The 23920-nt window shown below is 40.6% G+C and overlaps 1 protein-coding gene and 4 non-coding genes across 6 annotated transcripts in view; all 5 read left to right on the forward strand.

Moving 5' to 3' along the window:
• The window catches only part of LOC127644551 (gastrula zinc finger protein XlCGF57.1-like), a 532867-nt gene that overhangs the window by 272110 nt on the left and 236837 nt on the right, over positions 1–23920 (forward strand). The gene's annotated exons all lie outside the window — the stretch shown is intronic.
• Positions 20250–20321, forward strand: trnag-ucc (transfer RNA glycine (anticodon UCC)). Its single transcript has one exon. It is a non-coding gene; the product is annotated as a tRNA-Gly (tRNA).
• On the forward strand, positions 21621–21735 carry LOC127645847 (U5 spliceosomal RNA). Its single transcript, XR_007970816.1, has one exon. It is a non-coding gene; the product is annotated as a U5 spliceosomal RNA (small nuclear RNA).
• trnag-ucc (transfer RNA glycine (anticodon UCC)) lies at positions 22185–22256 on the forward strand. The gene has a single exon. It is a non-coding gene; the product is annotated as a tRNA-Gly (tRNA).
• Positions 23566–23679, forward strand: LOC127645875 (U5 spliceosomal RNA). Its single transcript, XR_007970842.1, has one exon. It is a non-coding gene; the product is annotated as a U5 spliceosomal RNA (small nuclear RNA).

Genomic DNA, 23920 nt, shown 5'->3' on the forward strand with positions numbered 1-23920 from the left:
TTCGAGGCTGGGATCTACCACCGCACCATACTTTCCACACGAGCCCTAAGACAGCCGTGTGACGTGTCTACCACTTTTCCTCCCCAAGAAAAAGGGCAGGTGTGGTCTCCGCGAGGGTCTGGGTAAGACCCCTTCCCTATATGCGTGTAAGGGCTCCGGCCGTGATTGCTCTATGCGAGAAACATAGAGAGAAAAGAGGCCCAGCCAGGCTGGCCCGTTCCCATGTTGGCAAACATCGCCTTGTTCCCCTCCCAGGGTAACTAGAAGGATCCCGATGTTCGTATGGGGAATTGGGGAAGAGTACGTGCAGCCGGGTACAGACGATGCATGGCACTGGATGAATCCCTGCCCACCTCTGTATCGGCAGTTCACGTACACGGTTCAGCACATGGCAAGATTGGAATGGGTCTCCTAGTGTCGCTTCTCCGACACAACGTGGAGAGAGCGACAGAAGGGGAACGTTTGGTTACGTATGTAACCTCCGTTCCCCGAGGGAGGGAACGACACGTTGTGTCTTTCCTCCGCCATGTCACTGAACCGAGCCACTGTTGTGGCCGGACCATTTCCGGCTCCTCAGAAAAATCCTGAATGAACTCCCGTATTTGCGCCGCTTAAATACCCGTATGTCCGGGGGTGGGACATGCAAATACTGGCTGCCAACTCTAATTGGCCTTTTTTCATAGATCAGAGGTGAATATCGGCGCTCAAGAGAGACCCCTAGTGTCGCTTCTCCGACACAACGTGTCGTTCCCTCCCTCGGGGAACGGAGGTTACATACGTAACCAAACGTTTCTTACAGTTCTAAATGCAGTTCAATCAGCAGAAGAGTTGGAGAATCTAGCTTGTGCCTCTGATAGGCTGTCTGAGAACCAGTGGTTGTCCTTACCACTGATCCTAAACTTTTTGATTGGTGCATATTTATTTACAATGGAAATGAAATTTGAATGAAAAAAATCCCATGCCATTTCAGCATCCGAAAACAAAGACACCCTGCTGAGATCACTATGATATAAATAATGCAGAAAAGCCTGTTGTTAAAAAATTTTAAGATGTCTTTTTAGGATAATGCGCGATTTAACCTTGGGGATTTTTGCATTGCTTACACAAGCGACTGCACAATGGTCACTGACGTCATTACAAAATACAGCAGTTGAAGTATATTTATGAACTGAGTTTGTTATGATTAAATCTAAGAGAGTAGATTTTATTTCTGCTTTGGGATTTATTCTTGTCGGTTCATTAATAAGTTGCATTAAATTTAAGTCATTACACAAGCCTTTAATACAATCAGAGTTCCCAGAAAGCCAGTCCAAATTCATATCACCCATAAGAATAAATTCAGAGTCATTAATTTCATATAATATTTTGGATATAGATTGGAAAGCATCCTTTGAAGCCGATGGAGGTCTATAGCACCCAACTTTTGTAATATCAGCGTCTTTTGAGATATTCACTTTCACGGCCAGAATTTCAAACTGTTTAGCTTTAGTTAGTGACAGGGTTACCGAGTTTATAAACTTAAATTTCACATATATGGCAACCCCACCTCCTTTGCCAACCCGATCAGTTCTATAAGCTTTAAAACCTTCAATAAAAATAAGTTCATCAGATACAGATTTTTTAAGCCAGGTTTCAGAGATAATCATGATATCAGCATTGGTTGCATTAGCCCAGATGCTAATCATATCCATTTTAGGGACAAGGCTTCTAACGTTTAAATGTATAAAACCAAGGCCATGTCTGCTTTTGAAATCTGAAGGAGTGGCTAAGGATTGCAAAGTGTTTGGAAGACCAGGACTGGGCTGAACATTACCAGATAACATCAATAAAAGCATAATCATACAACGTAGTTTTTGTTTGGCTGGGTAATATTTGTCATTACCACTGTCCTCTATGAACTGAGAAAAAGAGTAATCGGAGACAGTAAAATTATCATTTAACAACAGTAGGTTCTGGAGATACAGGGTCTTATTAATTTGTGAACAAATTTATTTTTTTTATTACACGGGTAGATTTTCTGGCGGTAGATCTCATGATGACTTGTAGATGAAATGGAGAAATTACCATAATTTAACTGTATCGGTATACTACTTCTCATTTTGGACATATTAAATTCATCTAGTATAGGGCTGGACTGTAAAAGTATGAAGAGTATAAACTAATGCATGATGTCAAGTTACCAGGTTTAGTTGAAAACAGCCTTAACAGGGGTGAACAGAAGCTTGGAGTCAAAAAGTCAGGGCTACAGGATGGAGGCTAGCAGGGAGGCTTCCAGGTGATAGCTAGCAAACAGGGCTAATAGTAGCAGGCTAGGAGTAGGGCTATCAATAGCAGGCTAGCAACAGGGCATCCAGGTGGTGGCTAGCTAGTGGAGCTAGCAGCAGGGCATCCGGGAGGTGGCTAGCAAGTGGAGCTAGCAGCAGAGCATCCAGGTGATGGCTAGCAGGCAGAGCTACCAGCAGCAGGCTAGGAAGCAGGGCTACCGACAACAGGCTAGCAGCAGGAATACCAACAGCAGGCTAGCAATAGGTCATGCAGATGGTGATTAGCTGCAGAGCTAGCTGCCGCAGGCTAACAAGCAGGGCTACCTGTAGCAGGGCATCCAGGTAGTGGCTAGCAAGCAGAGCTATCAGGTGGTCAATGTCCAGATTTTGAGTTCAAATTCAGCCTTATCTGCTATTAAATAATCCCAGTATGGAGGAGAAATGTCCTGTTTTTCGAGAGTATACTCATTTGAGTTTAAAAACATAAAACATCACAAGAAAAACCTAAAATCTTGAGATCTCAAACACTGAGATCCACACATCTTGGATTGGAATGATTTGTTGCTGCTGTAGTGTCTTAAGCGGGGGCTGAAAAGGCACGACCCTCTTCTGGAAAGAGGGTGGGGAGTGGCAGCTCTTTGCATTTAAAGAGACATGCACAAAATCAGCGCGTTTTGATTCCACCCTAAAGATACATTTATAACATGGTATAGTAAATGATCCGTGGGGTATTTTGAGCTGAGACTTTGCGGACGCCTTATGGAGACATCTGGGACTTATTAGGTCTCCTTTAATGGTAACAGATTATATTAATGAGCTTGACTCGGCACAGGATTTATCCAGTGATTGACAGACCTACTTACCTGCTACTAAAATGTAACGTCCCTGCGCATTAAAAGGGAACGGATCACATAGAATGTTTGATACTTAAAAGTAATGTAGTTGGGCTGACATGACTGTTAGACTCTGGGCTTTGAAATTTGGAACATGGATAAAGGCCCGAGTGCTTGAAGATCCCCGGTGACAGAGGTGCGTTGTCGTGATTGAGAACTTGGAAGTATATATAGAGTAAGAAAATGCTGCGTTTATGGATTGGCATTAATGCGCCCTTGGAGGCGCTCGGTGAACATCACTCGAAATGTTGTGCCGAACGAAATAAGTTGTTTATTTCACCAAGGACCCTTACGCAAGGCTTTGGTGAAAGCTATATTAACCTGTTGATACGCATTTGTTCACACTCGGGAGTGACGTCACTCTGCTTACATTTAATATATTATTTACCATCTATATATGTAATTAATGTGAACCAATTATACATCTTTTCAAAGGTCTGAGTGTTCAACGTTGATATCCGATCTCTGTTGCGTGATCGCAATCCTCCAGAAACAGCAATTTGTTTATAAAAACATGTTCAGCACAAAATATTTCCATACTATAAATTCATAGTTCTCCAACTTTGAATATATGTTGTTATTTTTTATTCTGAAACTTGTGAAATAAAGCCCAAAGTGTCTTCTTTCAAATGATACTACAACTGTGTCCATACTCCAAAGGCTCCAGTAAATACAACCATTTAGGTTCAGGTATGTCATTTTCATGGTTTGTACTGAAAAATGTGGGCGCACATTGACGGGTTAAACTGTGATGCCATGCTCCGTCGGAATGCCCACATCATGGGCTTGGTCTTTCCTAGTAAGTAGGGCATAGGGATGATTTTTTTTTTTTTATTATTATATAAATGCAAAATCTAAATACAACAAGATGGCACAAAACAGTTATTTTCAAGAAAATACAGGTGTGGAACGCTCAACACAAGGAGAAAAAAACCAAAAACAATATAATAATAATAAAATAAAAAAAAAGAAACATTTAAAACAGGTTATACAATACTAACAAATTATACAATTTTAATGCACATCGATTTTCCATTTTAGAGAGGGCATCTGAGAAGTATTTTAATTTGTTTTTGAAAATAATAAACAAAGGAGGAGATTTAAGAAATCTACATTTATGTATAAAGTATTTTGCCAATAATATAATGTTATTAATCAAATCAAATAACCTATTTATTTTCTATCAGCCAGTTCTGTAATGTTCTCCAAAAGGATTTGGTGAAGTTACATGTAAAGAATATATGTTCTGTATCTTCAATTAAATATTTACAAAGATGACAAGGCACATTTTCTAAATTAAATTTTAAATTAAAAAATCTATTGGAAGGATATATGGTATTTAGAATCTTAAAGCGTGTCTCTTTTGCTTTGGGGGGAAGAGGAAATCTTAGATAAGCTGTTCTTAAATATTTTACAGTATCTTTATCAAATGTATGATCTAATTTGTTTCTTAAAATTTGGTAGGGGCAGGAAGATTGGATGATAGATTGTCTTATGTATTTGTTAGAGTGTATTTTCAAATTCAATATCACCAATATATAGCAACGGGAGGACTGCCGTAATTTTTGAGTATGACAGGGAACACTTCATTAACATTTTTAAACCAGAGGGTATTGCATTAATAATTGTAAAAAAAAATTTGGATGACAGGCAAATCCATGTTTTAGCGTGAAGGCATTGTAATCCAAGATATTACCATGATCATCCATTAAGTCCATTACAGACCAAATATTTCTGCTTAACCAGTTCTCGTAGAATAGAGGCCTGTTTCTATGTAGAATATATCTGTTATTCCACAAAGGAGTATTGTGGGGTGTAAAATTATGTGTGTGCGCGCCAGTTTCCAAAATAATAGAATTTGTTGGTGGAATGCTGATAGTTTCACCGGGAGTTTGAGTAAATCATAGTCACATTTGAGTAGAAAGTGAATTCCACCCAGTTTACAAAACAAAGCTGAAGGAATGACATACCAAAAGCTATTAGTGTTACATAAAAACATTTGTAGCCATTTTATCTTTAACAGAATATTCATATTCTCAAAATCAATCACGTTCAAACCGCCTTGTTCATATGACTTGATAATATCTAATTTTTTTAAATAATGCGTCTTGTGCTTCCAAATAAAATCATAGATTTTTTTATTACTTGTTTTTATAATAGCTGAAGAGGGAGCCAAAGCAGAGGCAGAATAAATCAATCTAGATAAGCATTCAACTTTGGATAGAAAAATTCTCCCAAAAATTGAGAGATCTCTCTGCAACCAGCAATTCAAGATTCCATTGGCTTTTTGTAACTTGTTTTCAAAATTTTCCTTCATACTAACTTTCAAGTCTCTGGTAATTAAAATACCTAAATATTTCACGTTTTCTTTCACCGGAATATTAAACAAAGAAGTAACTTGATTGGGGTGTAGTGCCATAAGCTCACATTTATTCAAATTTAAATGAAGGCCTGATGCCTTAGAGAAGGAATTAACTAGAGAAATAGCCAGAGGGATTTGGTCTTTGTTTTTTAAAAATAATGTTGTATCATCTGCTAGCTGACTGATTGCTAAAGTTTCCCCAAATACATTTCATTTCTTTACCGATAAATCATGCCTAACCAAAGTGGACAACATATCTGTCGCCAAAATGAATAAAAGAGGGGATAGTGGGCAGCCCTGCCTTATTCCACAACTAATCGGAAATCTTTGTGTGGTACCAAACGGAAGAGAAACTGAGCTATTCATATCTTTGTAAATCATTTTTATAACACTAATTAATCGTTCACCAAAACCAAAATGCTGTAGGGAATTAAAGAGAAAAACATGCTCTATCATGTCAAAGGCCTTCTTGAAGTCCAAAAATAAGACAAATCCATCATCCTCTATCAAGTGACTGTACTCCACCAAGTCCATAATTAATCTAATATTATTATGAATAGATCTTCCTTTAAGAAAGCCTGATTGTGATTCGTTGATTAAATTATTAAGACCCTCTTTTAATCTATTAACATATACATGGGAGAAAATGTTATAATCATTGTTGAGCAATGTAATTGGACGCAAGTTATCCACATACCTCAGGTCTTTATCTGGTTTAGGAATTAAGGTAATCAAACCCTGATTCATAGTGGGAGCTAAAGACTCGTCTTATATAGATTCAACAAGAGCATTAAATAATAATAGTTTAATATCATTCCAAAAAGATTTGTAAAAATTAGCAGTGAGGCCATCAGGGCCAGGAGATTTGTTTATTTTAAGATTTTGAACTGCTAAATCAAGTTCTTCAATACGCAAGTTAGCATCACAACGATCTCTCCAATCATTGTCAATATTAGGAATGAAATTTGTTATTTTATCAAAGAAATTATTACACTCTATTGGGGAGAAGTTGGAAGAATACAGGTCAGTGTAAAATTGATGAATGTTCTTACTTATTAGAGTAGGATCCGTGCTTTCAATACCATTTATTATTAATGATAGGATTGAATTGCACGATTGTCGTCTTTTTTTCTAATCTACAAAAGTAAGCAGTGCTTTTCTCACCCTCTTCTATCCATTTAGCTTTGGAACGTATATATGCACCTTTGGCTTTTTAATATAAAGATTGTCAAGTTCTAGTTGCAGAGAGACCATTTTCCTTTTTCCGGCATCACTTAATACACTTTCACTACAGTATTTGTTAATCTCTTCAATAATCTTATGTTCCTGCTGTTTCCTTACTTTGGCAAGTATTTTACTGTAATTAATAGACATTTCACGTATTTTAAATTTGAGAAACTCCCATCTGGCTTTGTGAGAATTAAAGTTACTATTTTTAATTTCTAAAATTAAACCTTTTACTTTATCACAGAATCTCTTATTATTAAGTAAATCAGAATTAAATTTCCAATATCCCTTATTTCTTGAAGTGTTGCGGTTCGGTTTAACTAATAGAGAAATGGCACAGTGGTCTGTCAAAGGCGCTGCCGAAATAGCGCAGTCTTTAACAAATAAAAGCAAGTTATCTGAAATAAGCCAATAATCAATTCTTGACATGTTGGAAGCATTAGGTCTAAACCAAGAGAACTGTCTAAGATTAGGATTGAGATATCTCCATATATATATCAATTTAAGATTAATGCCAAAGTGGGAGATTAAAGAGTTTGGGCGAGAAGTATTGCTTTTGGGTGGATGTCTATCCTGCATCTCATCTGGTACCACATTAAAGTCACCACCTACAACAATATTATCTATTGGGTATAAACGCTTTAAATCAGAGATTACAGAAGATACCTCATGGAGTAGATTTTGATTCAGTTTAGAATTATTGTGGCCATATATATTAATTAAAATGAAAAAAATATTTTCAATGTCTAAAACTACCCCTAGCCAATGTCCATTGAGATCAGAGCTAGAAGAAATTATTTTCCCTGGACAATTATTAAATGAAATTGCAGCTCCTGCCGAGTGTGAGGCTCCATGGCTAAATAAAATTTTATCTCCCCATTGACTGGACCAAAAAGCAGCATCAGTTACAACAGAGTGCGTTTCTTGTAGAAAAATACAGTGAGAGCCACTACCTTTACAATATAAGAACATTGCCTTTCTTTTGACATTGTTTTGGATGCCCCTAACATTTAATGACATGAACGACAACGGTACCTTAACTGGAAACATTTAAAACAAAAACAAAACAGAGGGAAAAAGAAAAAGAAAAAGAAAAAAAGAAAAACGTGCAAGCACTTGTATTAGAAAGAACAAAAGTATCACCAGGTTGTGTAGCCACGAACCTCGAACATACCGCACAACCTAGAGTCTCTCCAAACAGTCATATCTCACACCATCCTACCCATAAACAGTTCGAGTAACGATTATGTTGAGTCAATGCGTTTTCCTTCAATGTAACCAAACGGTCCCCGATAGTACGCTTTCTTTCGAGCTTTACGTGCCTGGTCGATCAAAGGCCACAGCGCCGCACGGGCCAGCCGGTCCTCCTTCGTAAAATCCTCCGTGAATCTGACTCCGCGGTCCCGACAGACTGACGAGTTCTTAGTTGATTTCCACATTTCATCCCTATATTTCCTCATGGTAAACTGCACAATCATCTGCCTTGGTTTCCCCGGTTCTTTCTTCCCGATTCGGTGCACTGTGTCAACAACGTCTTCTAATTTCTGAACCAGATGCGGTGCAATTTCCGTAATGAGACCGATCACTTCCCTGCGGGGATCCTCTTCAGGTCTCTCCTTCATGCCATTGATCCGGAGGTTCCACCTTCTTTTATACCACTCGAGTTCAGATGTTCTGCTCACCAGGTCTTTGTGCGATGTTGTTAAATTCAGGAGCGATTTGCTCGTCTCCAGGCACTTTTCTTTGCATTCTTTAATTTCAGCGGCATTGAACTCTACAGCCTTGGAAATCTCTGCGATCATGACACTGTTCCTCCGCATTTGAGTAGCCATTTCTTCTAATTTTTCGTCTTGTGAGTCAAATCGAGTGGTCAATGAAGAGATGGCTTGTAGCAAAGTTGCATTAGTGATTTCATCGTCATAGAACCTTAATTTTTTCAAGGTGTTTGCTTTAGTAGGGGTTAAATGAGACGAGTCACAACGTTTAATTGTAGGTTCGGCCTGCATCTCCATCATTGAATCAGCTGAGACCGGAGCTGGAGTCGAGCAATGAGCCGGTGGAATGATAATCTTCAGATGAGTAGTTTGCTGAGAAGATTTACGCATTTTGAGGTCACAAAACACACGCGGGGTGTTTAAATTTTTTTTTTTTTTTAAGGTAGGTGTAAATGAGACTTGTGTAACTTACACAACAAAATTGGGAGATTAACTAGGCAGCTCGGTACAAACACATGTGTTCAGCCTGCCATCTTAGCCAGAACTCCAGGGCATAGGGATGATAAATTGTATTGGAAAGCACCCATTACGTGATTTGGGTGAAGGCGACCAGCAAGATGGGGATATTTTACTGAATGGAGTAATGGGACCCCGTACAATAAACACTGACTGTACATGATGATATGCCTGAATTATTATCTTAATTCCCCGATCGGGAATGCGCATGGTGAATGGCATGTGAATGAACCTTGACCGAGTTGCCCTCATGAGATTGCGCGATTGCCTGCCATTACTATGAGAGTGAATGCGCGGTTGACATGAAATACTGGCTTTTGATATTGATGCGGATGTGTTATGATGAAGCATTGCACACTTTATAATGAACAGGCATCATGGCAACGGAAGGCCTAAACTCATGACTAAAACTGAATGCATTTGATGGATATGAAAATGACTTAGCTAATTTCTGATGGAAACCAGCTGCTGCCTCAGCCAATGATTTTGACGGACTTGGCGTGGAGAAAGCTCCTTCCGCGCCGGGTCGTACAATCCAATTGAGAGAGATCTCCTAAATGAATGAGATATGTGTGAAGATAAGGTTTGCTGGTTGTTTACTCCCCATTGGTTTGTTGTTGGCAGAAGTTGAGATGAAGTGATGAGGTCGTTGGAAAGATGTTCTGTGCACTGGTTTTCCTGTGGCCTGGAGAGGTTGAAACGTGTCTATTTGTCGTGTTACCACACTGAAACAGCAATGTGATAGATTGTGAGCAGACTTATAAAGCAATGGCTTACATGCGATTGGCTAGGAATTACACAGCTAATGATGTGATGATGTACAGCTGCCAGTCTTCCCGCTAGAACTACGCTGCGCTTCCATTTCCACTTTCACTTGTTTCCACGGGGAGTGAAATAAGGGCGACACGCTCTCTCGTGAGGTAAACAAATGCCAGGAGAATGAAGAGATGTTTCTAGACTCTACAGGTGTTATTGCTAATGATGTTTGCTCAGCAATTATTTAATAAAGATGTTTGAATTATACCCCATCTTGTATTCTGTGTTATTATTATGATACCTGTGCCTTGCGGAGACTGGAATGCTGCTACCGCAGATAATATTTAAAAAAATGCTTCATGCAGGACAGGCCAGTTTGGTGTAAATAAAGCGTTTAGCGCACGTAAGCAAACAGAACCGAACTCTGAGCACTTCTGTTACTCCAAGCATGAGAGGGAGTTGTGGAGCACAGAACCACTCTGAAAATACTGTAACAAAGCTCTAATTTAATATAGACTGGACAGAGCAGCGCAAATAAACTTTGAAGGGAGCAGACTATTTATTTAATTAAATCGCAGCCCGTTGCAATTTACTTATCGCACAAGGTCATATCGCGGTTTTGGTTTTATTTTGATTAATTGTGCAGCCCTAGTAGACACCTTCATTCTTTTTTTCTTCCTGAATAGGCTACTACTGTGCAGAGTGAATCACATTGTCACATGTTACTAGCCTATGCCTGAAAAAACAAGGTGGAAACAAAACTGTTTCTTTCTCACACCTGAGAGATGCCCATGGAAGAAATCCACATGATGTATCTCAGTGTAAATTATGTTTTGGTTCTGTGCTGTGTGGGCCATGCCCTTTTCAATATTGAAGGGTGAGGGTCGAAATCCCTTGTCTCTTCAGATATATCAATACATATATATATCCTTTTATATCAATATCTATCTATATTCTGTTGCTTCACTTATTTAATAAAGTGATGAATTAACTATATGCATGATCACATAATCAATTCTATTTTCTTATGCATAAATGAAATATACTTTGAATCTTATGTGTGTTGGAATGTTAACTAGTGTCTTTTAAGGAACATTCCAGAGTCTTTCTCTCTGTCCTGCCCGTAGTCTGAAGGTCCTTTGGGGATAAGCTTAGCTGTGATGAGAGGGGGCAGGGAGAATGTTAAACATATGTTCTGTGTTTGATCGTTACTTTTCTATGATTAAGTATATGGTTTAAAGTCCTATGCAATACTACCTGACTAGTAGAAGTGTGATTTTCTCTTATTATTTCTTTAGGGAAGAAATGTATGTTATTTCTACCCCTCTCCTCTGCCCGAGGAGTGAATATTTTATCTCTCTGTTTTGGTTCAAATGGCCTGATAATGTGTGCTCTGGCTGACTTGTGCCCAGAGAAGAACTGTCATTCGTCAGTGTTTTGTGTGTGCATTTGACCTTCTACCTAGGTTTTGAACCCAGGGATGCACACCAGGCCGACTCGAAGACGCCCCGCGACCATCTGCGAGGTCACTTCAGATGTAAATCTCGGGCGCGGACGACAAGTGCGCTGATTAATGTTGATAGGCCATTTAACTATCTATATGTTGTGACTTTATGTTCTTTTAGCCAATCAGGAGTAAAATAAAGGAATGTACGTCCTTGCAAATGGTATAATTGATGTAAGATTTTGTGTAAGGTACGAGTTGGCTTTCGATCTCCTCGTGAGACTTTGCCGCTGGCTCTACCAATTTCACTGCAGACTATACTTCAGTAAATTTTGATTCTTTAATCGAACTTCTCGACTCCTGGTTTTTCTTTCTCCATATCTGGTCCGGGCCATAACTGTTATTACCCCTAACAGTTTGGTGGAGAATGCGGGCAATCACTCCATGGTGACATCTCTGGCAAATCAGCAAACAAGGTAGGAAGCTTTTATTAATTGTTAGGGCTGTCTGACTGGAAGAGATTTTGAAGGGGAGCGGGAGAGCTTCACTCCGACGAGGCGAGTGAAGAGTAATTTAATTATACTATTGAGAGTATAAGAAGTCGCTGAGAGAGCTGTTAAGGGTTAAAACAGCAAACAGCGCAAGTGAAACGTGCTCTGTGGGGTGCCCAGGTGGGCACTGGTGTAGCACCACCCCGGCAGAGTGCGTCCCTGGACGGGAGGTCCAGTGGCACCGTAAACCTGCTCAATCTCTTCCACCTCAGATAGGGGTACCCCGAGCTTAGTGAATCGGGCAGTTAGGGATTCAGATATTAGTTATAAAATAAAAATAAAATACAATAGGGATTGTTTTGCCAGGGATGCATCAGGAGCGGTCCCAAGTAAATAAATAAATTGTGACCCGAATTGGTATGGATCAGTATATGTGACCAGGATGTTTGTGAAGAATACTTTGTGGTGTATTGTGTAGAAATCCAGTTGTTGCTGCTATAGTTAATTTATCCACGTAAAATATTTGCTGCTAAAATCTTTTCGGTAGTGATTTTCAACTGTGACCAAGAAAAATGTCTGATAAAGGGAATTTTCTAAGTAGTTCTGACCAAAACGAGCAAGGCACACGCTGTAAACAGCTCTGCTCTGACGAGCTCACATCAAAGAAATGTGCACAGCTCATTAAGAAAATGGTCAGTCAGGGGTTTGATTCTGATTGGAACGTCATGCAGCAGATTGACTGGCTGCAGAACAAAAAAGACGCTGATAGGGCCAAATATCTATCCGTTTTTGCCTATTCATGGATTTGTAAACTGGGTGGGATACCGTTAAACCATGAAAAGGCAATTCCAAATATGATGGACGGATGGTCTAGTTTGATTGTCCAGCGTGATAGAGTGGCAAAAATTTTTGGGCAGGAAGTCGGCTGTGATCTGTGTAGTTTAAGTAAGGGTTTCGAGGCTGTTTGTGAAAAAGCAGAAAATGCTGTGAAAAATGAGACTGAAATGTGATAAGATTTTCTGGGAAAAAGTGTGTGTGTGTGCTCTCAGCTTGCCTGACAGAAAAACAAATGCAGTTCTATTTTGATAACAGGGAACACTGAGACACTTTATCAGTGATCAAGGCCAAAGAGCGTTCAGTCTCAGTCACCATTCACTTTCATTGAAGAAAAAAAAACACAATGAAAATGAATGTGGTCTGCTGTGAGCAGATTTGGGCCCCTTTGTGAGAGAATGCATTAAAGCAACAGATTGGGCTAAATAAGTGCAGGCGTGAAACACAGCAAAAGTATAGGAGCATTTATGTCAAAATTTGGTCTGAGGTGATCAGTCTCTAGCAATCTTCTTAACATTTCATTTTGTATTCCAGCTAGCCGATGATGAGTGTGAAGGATGCCTTATTTTGATTGACACGGGCGCGACTGTATCAATTACAGATCTCGATCTTGAGATCACTTCTGAAACTTTGAACATAGAAGGTCTAAATGGCACAAATGTATATCATAAATCTGTTCCTATCCCTCTAACCATTTCTAACTCTGAAAAGTCTATTGGACTGAATTTTGGGTAGGGAAAAATACTGTAGGGACTCTAATCGGTGTTGACATTCTGAAAGAACTCGAAGCTGATGTTTTGCTTTCTCAAGATAAGCTAGTGCTTGGCTGCAATGAAACAATTCGCTTATCTCAGTGTGGCCCCCACCATGAGCAGAGATGTGCAGTGGCTGAACCTGCTATTCTAGCTGAGACTCGCTCTGAGTGGAAGTTTATAATTTCCAAATTTCCTGATGTATGGGCAAAAGATAAATATGATTGTGGTTTAGCACAGATTCAGCCACTGAGCATCCCAGGTCCTTTGCATGAAGCCAGAAGACAATATCCTTTCAAAAATGATGCTCGAGAGGGGGCTGACACTGTTGTAGATGAATTATGCAAATAGGGGATTGTGATTCCCTGTTCCTCTCCCACTAACTCCCCCATGTGGCCTGTCAAAAAGCCGGATGGGAGCTGGCATTTGACTATTGATTACACTTCTCTGAATGCAGTGTCTGAGAAAATGCACCCTCTGGTGGCCATCCCCGCAACTATCCTACACTAGATAGGATCTGAACATTGTCTTTTTACTGCTTTAGACATTTCTAATAGTTTTTGGACTTGTCCCCTAGCCAAGGAGGACCAAGGCAGATTTGCTTTCACCAGCAGGGGTTGCCAATGGACATGGAGTCGTTTGCCACAAGGTTTCTGCAACTCACCCACACTGTTTCATCAGGTACTAGCATCCTTCATCGATCCGGTAAGAAAACAAATTGAATATGACGGATCTGTTGTCCTACAATATGTGGATGACATTTTAATTGCTAGTCCAACCAAGTTCAAACATTTGACTGCTGTACACTGTTTTGAATGCCCTCCCAAAACGGGGGATTCAAAGTAAACTTGAAGAAAGCACAGCTAGCACTGCCTGAAGTGACTTATTTGGGGCAAATTGTGGGTGTGCACGGCAGACGCATCACTCCTGAACGAGTTAAAGCTATCATTGAACTTCCAAAACCAAACACGGTTACTGGTCTAAGGCAAGTAATGGGTCTTTTGAATTATTGCCGCCAGTATGTTTCTGAATACACTGAACTTTCTAAACCGGTCACAGAGGCGCTGAAAGGAGGAAAACCTGGATCAGAGCTGATCGACTGGACTGAGGAGATGGAGGAGGCGTTTGTGAGTATCAAAGAAACTCTTGCTTCCTCCCCAGCATTACGTCATGCCGATGCCAGCAGGCTGTTCCATCTATGGACATGGGTGGGAACTCGATCCTATTCAGCGGCCCTGGGTCAAAGGGTTCCAGGAAGAAACTCCTATGGGATGGTAGGCTATTACTCAGCTCCTATTCCTGTTTCAATGGCAGGACAGCATCCGTGCCTGTTGATATGCGACTGTGCAGAATGGGCTGTAAAGATTACAGAGGACATTGTGACTCATCAGAAGGTGATACTGCACACTAGACACCAGATTTTGAAACTGTTAACAAACATTCGTTTAGGCTCTATCTCTAACCAAAGACGAGCTAAATGGGAGACCACTCTCTTGAGTAAAAATGTGGATATAAATATTGACATAGAAACTGCTATCAACCCTGCCTCCTTACTTCCAGAAGAAGGAACTGCACACAACTGTGCCCGACTGATCGAGACGGACAGTCAGAGCCCTCTTCAATCTGAACCACTTTCCGATGCCATGAAGCTGTTCGTGGATGGTTCCAGCTTTCATGAACAGGGAAAATGCTTCACTGGCTGGGCTGTTGTAAATGAACATGGTGAAACTGTTGAATGTGGTTCTCTTTCAGGAGGAGGGGCTCAAGTGGCCGAGCTGGTCGCATTGACACGAGCATTGCAGTATGGCCAGGGAAACGAGTCAATGTTTACACTGACAGCCGTTATGCATATGGTGCTGTTCATGACTTCGGCCCTGTGTGGAGACGCAGAGGATTTCTAACCACTGCCGGTCTGCCGATCTCTCATCAACAGCAGGTAAAAGAACTTATGAATGCCTGTGATCTTCCTGCAACAGGAGCAGTTATCAAAGTCACTGGACATGCAACGGACAAATCTCCTGAGGCCACAGGAAACCGAGCTGCTGACACAGCTGCCAGAGAGGCTGCAACACGGACTGAGACTTGCGTGAGTGTTATGGCTCTTGCTCCTCAGGAGAGTGAGACCCCAGAGACATTTTTAAACTCTATGATGAGGATGACCCTGAAGAGATAGAACAATGGACAAAATTAGGAGCTCAGAAAAATGCAGAAGGACTGTGGAAATTTCATGAGCGTGTTGTTTGTCCTGTTTCTGCTAGAACTGAACTAATGTCTTTGTATCATGGTTTGGCACATGCAGGTCCTGAAAAACTACATGCAATGATTTCCAAAACCTGGTGGTGGCCACGACTGAGGGCTTCTTGCAGTGATTTTTGTAAGAGATGTCTAGTATGCCTTAAGGTTAATTCTTCTTCTAAGATGAAAATTCCCTTAGGACATGCCCCTCGACCTCAAGGGTCGTGGACACACCTCCAAATTGATTTCATAGGTCCACTGCCCCTAGTGGAGGTTTTACATACATTCTAATGATTGTTGATCTGTTTTCCAGATGGGTTGAGGCATTTCCACTGAGAAACTGCACCGCAGATGCAACCGCCAAGATTATGTTGAATGAAGTTTTCCCAAGATGGGGTTTGCCCTTACAAATTGATTCAGATCAGGGTACACATTTTACTGGGAAGGTGATGAAAAATGTCATGAAGTTGATGGGGGTGAGGCAACACTTTCACATTCCATTTAGGCCCCAATCTAGCGGATCTATTGAACGCACTAATCATACGCTTAAAACTTCATTGAGAAAGAGATTGTTGGAGTGGGGGAAAGGGTGGCATGCAGCTGTCCCAGCGATTTTGTTAAGCATGAGAGCCAGCCCTAACAAGACTACACAGCTCAGCCCTTTTGAGGTAATGACAGGTCGCTACATGCGGCTGCCCTGGGATGCCCCCTTGCAACATGAGGGACCATCCGGGCCTTTAAAAGACGCTTTACAAAATTATCTGAAAGCTTTGGATGACAGTCTGCGAGACACACAGGTTAGTGTTAGCACACGACAAGCAGATCGAGATAATGTTGAGCAAAAAGACATGCCTGCTTTGCCTGAAATAGGTGACAATGTAATGTTACAGCGGGAGATAGTTTCCCCCTTAGGTCCGAAATTTGATGGGCCTTACCAGGTGGTATTGACCACTAACACCTCTGTTCTACTGGACAGGGGTGTTTTGGGTACAGTATGGAGACATTGGTCACAGGTGAAACCACTTGAAAAGTGTAACAACTTACTACCTCGGGATCATTAAATGTCTGTCGTGTATGTTAAAATTCTAGAATTCTAGAACCAATGTTTTATCATTACAGATGGCTGAATCCGACGACATACTGAAGCTGCTAATTCTTCAAGAAGTGCGTAGTGAGAGGTGACTGAAAGTGAAACGAGCTTTCATCCGATTGGTACTTCCGCTCTCATTGGTATTTTTAATTCTGATCGCTTTATCATTTTTGATGTGGATTCAAATTTCAATTTGGACAGGGAGATTCCATGCGTTTTCAACTCATTGGGATTGCGAGGAGAACGATAACCGTCCATCATGGGTACAATACCCATGTCTAAATTCAACTGAGGGTCTAAATTTAATTCCGACCATGTACCAAAAGGTAAATGATCGTTGTTATCGTCTGGACGGAAATGAGACAGTGACCTATTGGCTTGGTCACTCCCCAAATTATCCTGATACTACTCTCATTATGCAAAAAGGTCGGTGGATGAGGAGCGGAGGCGTTGACCTGTTTGAAGGAGATTTCAGTTCAATGAGCTGGATCCCTGACCACATAGCTCGTGAAAACATGAGTGCATGCTCTATACGAATGGATATGGTTAATCGATATTTGTTAAAATCTAGAAAAGGTGAGAGTAGAGCAGAACGAAGGAGGCGTCAGGTAGCAGATGTGAATGACTCCCATATGATTTTAGGTGGAAAAGCAGTGAAACTTCCGTTATACCCAAGTGCTCCTGATCCTCGCCACATCATGTCATACTATCTTCCCAAAGCTAAGAATGAACTTGGTTACAACAAAGTCGTTAAAGATGTAGCCCAAAGCTATATATACAGCAATATTGTGATTAGAGAATAACCGGGGTCTGATGAGTATCAAACAACAATAAATGATAAGGATTTGGTCATGGGAGCTGTTAAATATGTGTTATATGCTTTTGGAGCTCTTTTGGGAGTGGGTGTCCTCTGTCTGTGTGTGTGGATGTGTGTTTGTTTCTGTTTTTCTTATGTATGCAGGTCTGCTTGCAGTAACTTGAACCCTTCCGAGGAGGAGAACCGACTGAGAAAACTGACGACAGGCTTGGAAGAGAAACTTAAGAAGGATAACATCCATGCCCTGTTGTGAGTCGAAGGTGGGAGAGCCTTCACGTGGGGACTGGGAATTTTTAGTATCCAGCATGTCCGCAATGAGGCGAAGAGACAAGTGTGACCCGTCAGGGAAGCATGCATTACCACTCCACCTTCCGTAGTGACCTCACTTGGTAGACCAGACGTGGCGGTATTGGACCCCACATTGGTCTAAAACGGGGGACTGAAGGGTGAGGGTCGAAATCCCTTGTCTCTTCAGATATTTCAATACATATATATATATCCTTTTATATCAATATCTATCTATATTCTGTTGCTTCACTTCTTTAATAAAGTGATGAATTAACTATATGCATGATCACATAATCAATTCTATTTTCTTATGCATAACTGAAATATACTTTGAATCTTATGTGTGTTGGAATGTTAACTAGTGTCTTTTAAGGAACATTCCAGAGACTCTCTCTCTGTCCTGCCCGTAGTCTGAAGGTCCTTTGGGGATAAGCTTAGCTGTGATGAGAAGGGGCAGGGAGAATGTTAAACATATGTTCTGTGTTTGATCGTTACTTTTCTATGATTAAGTATATGGTTTAAAGTCCAATGCAATACTACCTGAATAGTAGAAGTGTGATTTTCTCTTATTATTTCTTTAGGGAAGAAATGTATGTTATTTCTACCCCTCGCCTCTGCCCAAGGAGTGAATATTTTATCTCTCTGTTTTGGTTCAAATGGCCTGATAATGTGTGCTCTGGATGACTTGTGCCCAGAGAAGAACTGTCATTCGTCAGTGTTTTGTTTGTGCGTTTGACCTTCTACCTAGGTTTTGAACCCAGGGATGCACACCAGGCCGACTCGAAGACGCCCCGCGACCATCTGCGAGGTCACTTCAGATGTAAATCTCGGGCGCGGACGACAAGTGCGCTGATTAATGTTGACAGGCCATTTAACTATCTATATGTTGTGACTTTATGTTCTTTTAGCCAATCAGGAGTAAAATAAAGGAATGTACGTCCTTGCAAATGGTATAATTGATGTAAGATTTTGTGTAAGGTACGAGTTGGCTTTTGATCTTGTTGTATTACAAATTTATTAAATGTTTAATTTAGGTTCCAATACATTAGTTTATAAACTGAGAAAGTTTAGTAGATTGAATTTACTATTTGAGGTATAAATGAATGTCATAGACCTGCCTGTCAGGCTTTCCAGCAGGAGATTCCTGCCTGTCCTGATCTCACTATTGTAAGTTAAATTAGTCGGATTGCTGAGACTATCACCTTTTGTCTTTAAATGACTCTTGGAGCCCCTGACCCAGTCGTTAAATAGTCCGGCTGATTAGATTAGTTGCAAATCACAGTTATGCTGATGAGATCAGGGCTGGGGAATTTCCTTTAACGAGGTGACTCCTGTACCTCATTTACATGCTTTGTTTCAGAGTGTCTCCACCTCTATGTATAATCAAGTCCCCTCACCCTTGAAAGGTATAAAACCCTATCGTACTGAGTTATAGAGTCAGACTTGGATGACTACAGCGACGCAACAGCGACTTCTCAATAAAGAGTAAATTCTGCTTAAAAGATATCCCAACGTCTCCTGGTCTCTGCTTCGACGACGAAGAAAAAGTTCACAACAGATCTCCTCGTGAGACTTTGCCGCTGGCTCTACTAATTTCACTGCAGACTATACTTCAGTAAATTTTGATTCTTTAATCGAACTTCTCGACTCCTGGTTTTTCTTTCTCCATATCTGGTCCGGATCATAACTGTTATTACCCCTAACAATATAGTTCTTGCAAAAAGCACAACTTTCTTGTTTTACCTCAACACCTTACTCCAGAATTACCCTATCAAACGTTGTAATGAAGTCAACTAATATGTGTTATGCTTTCCATTAGGGGATTTTACTTGAACTCAGCTTCAGTGAGATTCTCTTTAGATTGGGATTGTTTTAATTTTTAGAGGGAAAAGGTATTACCTTAAATGCTCCCAATTGGAATGGTCCACTGAGAAAAAGCAATCCAGGAGGAACCTACACCAGAGGTTACCCTTGTTGATTATTATGGCACAGTAGTGTTAGGGTACTGGCCCAAAGGCTATGGCTCACAGCTCGAGTTTCTCTTCATTGCGTATAAATCTTTCGCCTTTTACTAAAGATTTTCCTGTATTTTTGGAAGCTCTACTGCTAGTGGACCAGCACGAGTTTGGTAAAAGCAGCATACATTTAAACATGGGATTGCAAGGCAGAGTGCTCTATGGGATCTGCAAGCAGGTAATTGGAATAGCATGTGGAGTAACCTCATATTTGGGCCTTTATTTGATCTTGACAAAAGGGGATACTTGTTCTTCAGATAAAGCATGATCAATACTAATTTTGTTTTTGTTTGGAGTTGGGTAATGAATTTCCACCTGTAACCTTTCAGTTGTTTAACACCTTAAAAGTGTTGGTAAGCAGCACGTATTTAAGGTCTGTCTAGCATTAAATGGAGTACTCTCTTCCACAAGATGGATAAGTCGGGATACAGACAGCAGGCATGCATTTTCAATGTGGATATAAACTAGTATTTTGTTGACCAAGGACTGTTCTCTGCTTTTTTATATGTACGCAATTCTATAAAACATATCCTAAATGTTGCTTCTGCTTGCGTTGGTGGTATAGTGGTGAGCATAGCTGCCTTCCAAGCAGTTGACCTGGGTTTGATTCCTGGCCAACGCATTGCATTTGGTTCAAGATGTTGTTATAATGAAATGGGTCATTTCTTCAGCAGCTTGAAAGTAGTATCTTGTTTATGTGATCCAAGATGTTTAGCAACCCAAAAAACGACACTACACATCAGGGAAGACAATCCAGGTCTAACGCGTAACAGGCCAAGACACAGTCCACTAGACCAACGAGGAAGTGCCTCTGAATCGTGGCCCCTGAGCCGATTGCCAGTTTGTGCAAAACCTGCCTGTTCACAAGAATATTATTGCTTACAATATGACAAACACTTTAAAGAAACAAGCACTTGTGCAAAGTAGTGTTTGGCAACCAGGGGAAACATCGCGAATGGCGCTTAAAGGTGCAAACACACCACTCAATTAGAATTGACAAGTTATTGTTCGGAAGCCCTAAAATGGCAAACTACCCGTCTTCCAGCGTGACAGTCGGAGATACTGTCCACTATACTAACGAGGAACGGCGTGCCAACTTGCTTCCAGTCATGGTGCCAAGTTGGGCAAACAGCATCTCCATATCTAGGATATGTAATGACTTTACAAAATTCAATCACATGAAGGTTCAAGGAGTATGATGCATTTTCATCAATTCAACAAAGAATTAAAACAATAGCATGCACTGTTTTCTTCTGTGCTAAAGGCCTTGGATGTTTATTAGAGTAGGGTGAAAAACAGGGTTTTGGTGAGTCATATCAGATCGCAATCAATGGTGTGTTGACACCTTTATTCTTTCTTTGTTCCTGAAAACTACTGTGATTCACACTGAATCACATTGTCACATGTTACTAGCCTGTGCCCTGAAAAGACTGAGTGGAAATGTTTCTTACTCACACCTGAGAGATGCCCATGGAAGAAATCCACATGATGTATATCAGTGTAAAGGATGTTTTGGTTCTGTGCTGTGTGGGCCATGCCCTTTTCCATATAAATGTTCTATGTCTTACTCTTCAGAACAAATGGCAATGATATTAATGTCACAACATGTTTGCACAAAGCACAACTTTCTTGTTTTACCTCAACACCTTACTCCAGAATTACCCTATCAAACGTTGTAATGAAGTCAACTAATATGTGTTATGCTTTCCATTAGGGGATTTTACTTGAACTCAGCTTCAGTGAGATTCTCTTTAGATTGGGATTGTTTTAATTTTTAGAGGAAAAGGTATTACCTTAAATGCTCCCAATTGGAATGGTCCACTGAGAAAAAGCAATCCAGGAGGAACCTGCACCAGAGGTTACCCTTGTTGATTATTATGGCACAGTAGTGTTAGGGTACTGGCCCAAAGGCTATGGCTCACAGCTCGAGTTTCTCTTCATTGCGTATAAATCTTTCGCCTTTTACTAAAGATTTCCGTGGAGGGGAGCCTTTGTGAGTTTCCTGTATTTTTGGGAGCTCTGCTGCTAGCGGAGCTACACGAGTTTGGTAAAAGCAGCATACATTTAAACATGGGATTGCAAGGCAGAGTGCTCTATGGGATCTGCAAGCAGGTCATTGGAATAGCATGTGGAGTAACCTCATATTTGGGCCTTTATTTGATCTTGACAAAAGGGGATACTTGTTCTTCAGATAAAGCATGATCAATACTAATTTTGTTTTTGTTTGGAGTTGGGTAATGAATTTCCACCTGTAACCTTTCAGTTGTTTAACACCTTAAAAGTGTTGGTAAGCAGCACGTATTTAAGGTCTGTCTAGCATTAAATGGAGTACTCTCTTCCACAAGATGGATAAGTCGGGATACAGACAGCAGGCATGCATTTTCAATGTGGGTATAAACTAGTATTTTGTTAACCAAGGAATGTTCTCTGCTTTTTTTATATGTACGCAATTCTATAAAACATGGCCTAAATGTTGCTTCTGCTTGCGTTGGTGGTATAGTGGTGAGCATAGCTGCCTTCCAAGCAGTTGACCCGGGTTCGATTCCTGGCCAACGCATTGCATTTGGTTCAAGATGTTGTTATAATGAAATGGCTCATTTCTTCAGCAGCTTGAAAGTAGTATCTTGTTTATGTGATCCAAGATGTTTAGCAACCCAAAAAATGACACTACCCATCAGGGAAGACAATCCAGGTCTAACGCGTAACAGGCCAAGACACAGTCCACTAGACCAACGAGGAAGTGCCTCTGAATCGTGGCCCCTGAGCCGATTGCCAGTTTGTGCAAAACCTGCCTGTTCACAAGAATATTATTGCTTACAATATGACAAACACTTTAAAGAAACAAGCACTTGTGCAAAGTAGTGTTTGGCAACCAGGGAAACATCGCGAATGGCGCTTAAAGGTGCAAACACACCACTCAATTAGAATTGACAAGTTATTGTTCGGAAGCCCTAAAATGGCAAACTCCCGTCGAATCAACCGTCTTCCGCGTGACAGGCGGAGATACTGTCCACTATACTAACGAGGAACGGCGTGCCAACTGTGCTTCCAGTCATGGTGCCAAGTTGGGCAAACAGCATCTCCATATCTAGGATATGTAATGACTTTACAAAATTCAATCACATGAAGGTTCAAGGAGTATGATGCATTTTCATCAATTCAACAAAGAATTAAAACAATAGCATGCACTGTTTTCTTCTGTGCTAAAGGCCTTGGATGTTTATTAGAGTAGGGTGAAAAACAGGGTTTTGGTGAGTCATATCAGATCGCAATCAATGGTGTGTTGACACCTTTATTCTTTCTTTGTTCCTGAAAACTACTGTGATTCACACTGAATCACATTGTCACATGTTACTAGCCTGTGCCCTGAAAAGACTGAGTGGAAATGTTTCTTACTCACACCTGAGAGATGCCCATGGAAGAAATCCACATGATGTATATCAGTGTAAAGGATGTTTTGGTTCTGTGCTGTGTGGGCCATGCCCTTTTCCATATAAATGTTCTATGTCTTACTCTTCAGAACAAATGGCAATGATATTAATGTCACAACATGTTTGCACAAAGCACAACTTTCTTGTTTTACCTCAACACCTTACTCCAGAATTACCCTATCAAACGTTGTAATGAAGTCAACTAATATGTGTTATGCTTTCCATTAGGGATTTTACTTGAACTCAGCTTCAGTGAGATTCTCTTTAGATTGGGATTGTTTTAATTTTTAGAGGGAAAAGGTATTACCTTAAATGCTCCCAATTGGAATGGTCCACTGAGAAAAAGCAATCCAGGAGGAACCTGCACCAGAGGTTACCCTTGTTGATTATTATGGCACAGTAGTGTTAGGGTACTGGCCCAAAGGCTATGGCTCACAGCTCGAGTTTCTCTTCATTGCGTATAAATCTTTAGCCTTTTACTAAAGATTTCCGTGGAGGGAGCCTTTGTGAGTTTCCTGTATTTTTGGGAGCTCTGCTGCTAGTGGAGCTACACAAGTTTGGTAAAAGCAGCATACATTTAAACATGGGATTGCAAGGCAGAGTGCTCTATGGGATCTGCAAGCAGGTCATTGGAATAGCATGTGGAGTAACCTCATATTTGGGCCTTTATTTGATCTTGACAAAAGGGGATACTTGTTCTTCAGATAAAGCATGATCAATACTAATTTTGTTTTTGTTTGGAGTTGGGTAATGAATTTCCACCTGTAACCTTTCAGTTGTTTAACACCTT

This window comes from Xyrauchen texanus, chromosome 6, assembly GCF_025860055.1.
Source record: "Xyrauchen texanus isolate HMW12.3.18 chromosome 6, RBS_HiC_50CHRs, whole genome shotgun sequence".
Lineage (NCBI taxonomy): Eukaryota > Metazoa > Chordata > Actinopteri > Cypriniformes > Catostomidae > Xyrauchen > Xyrauchen texanus.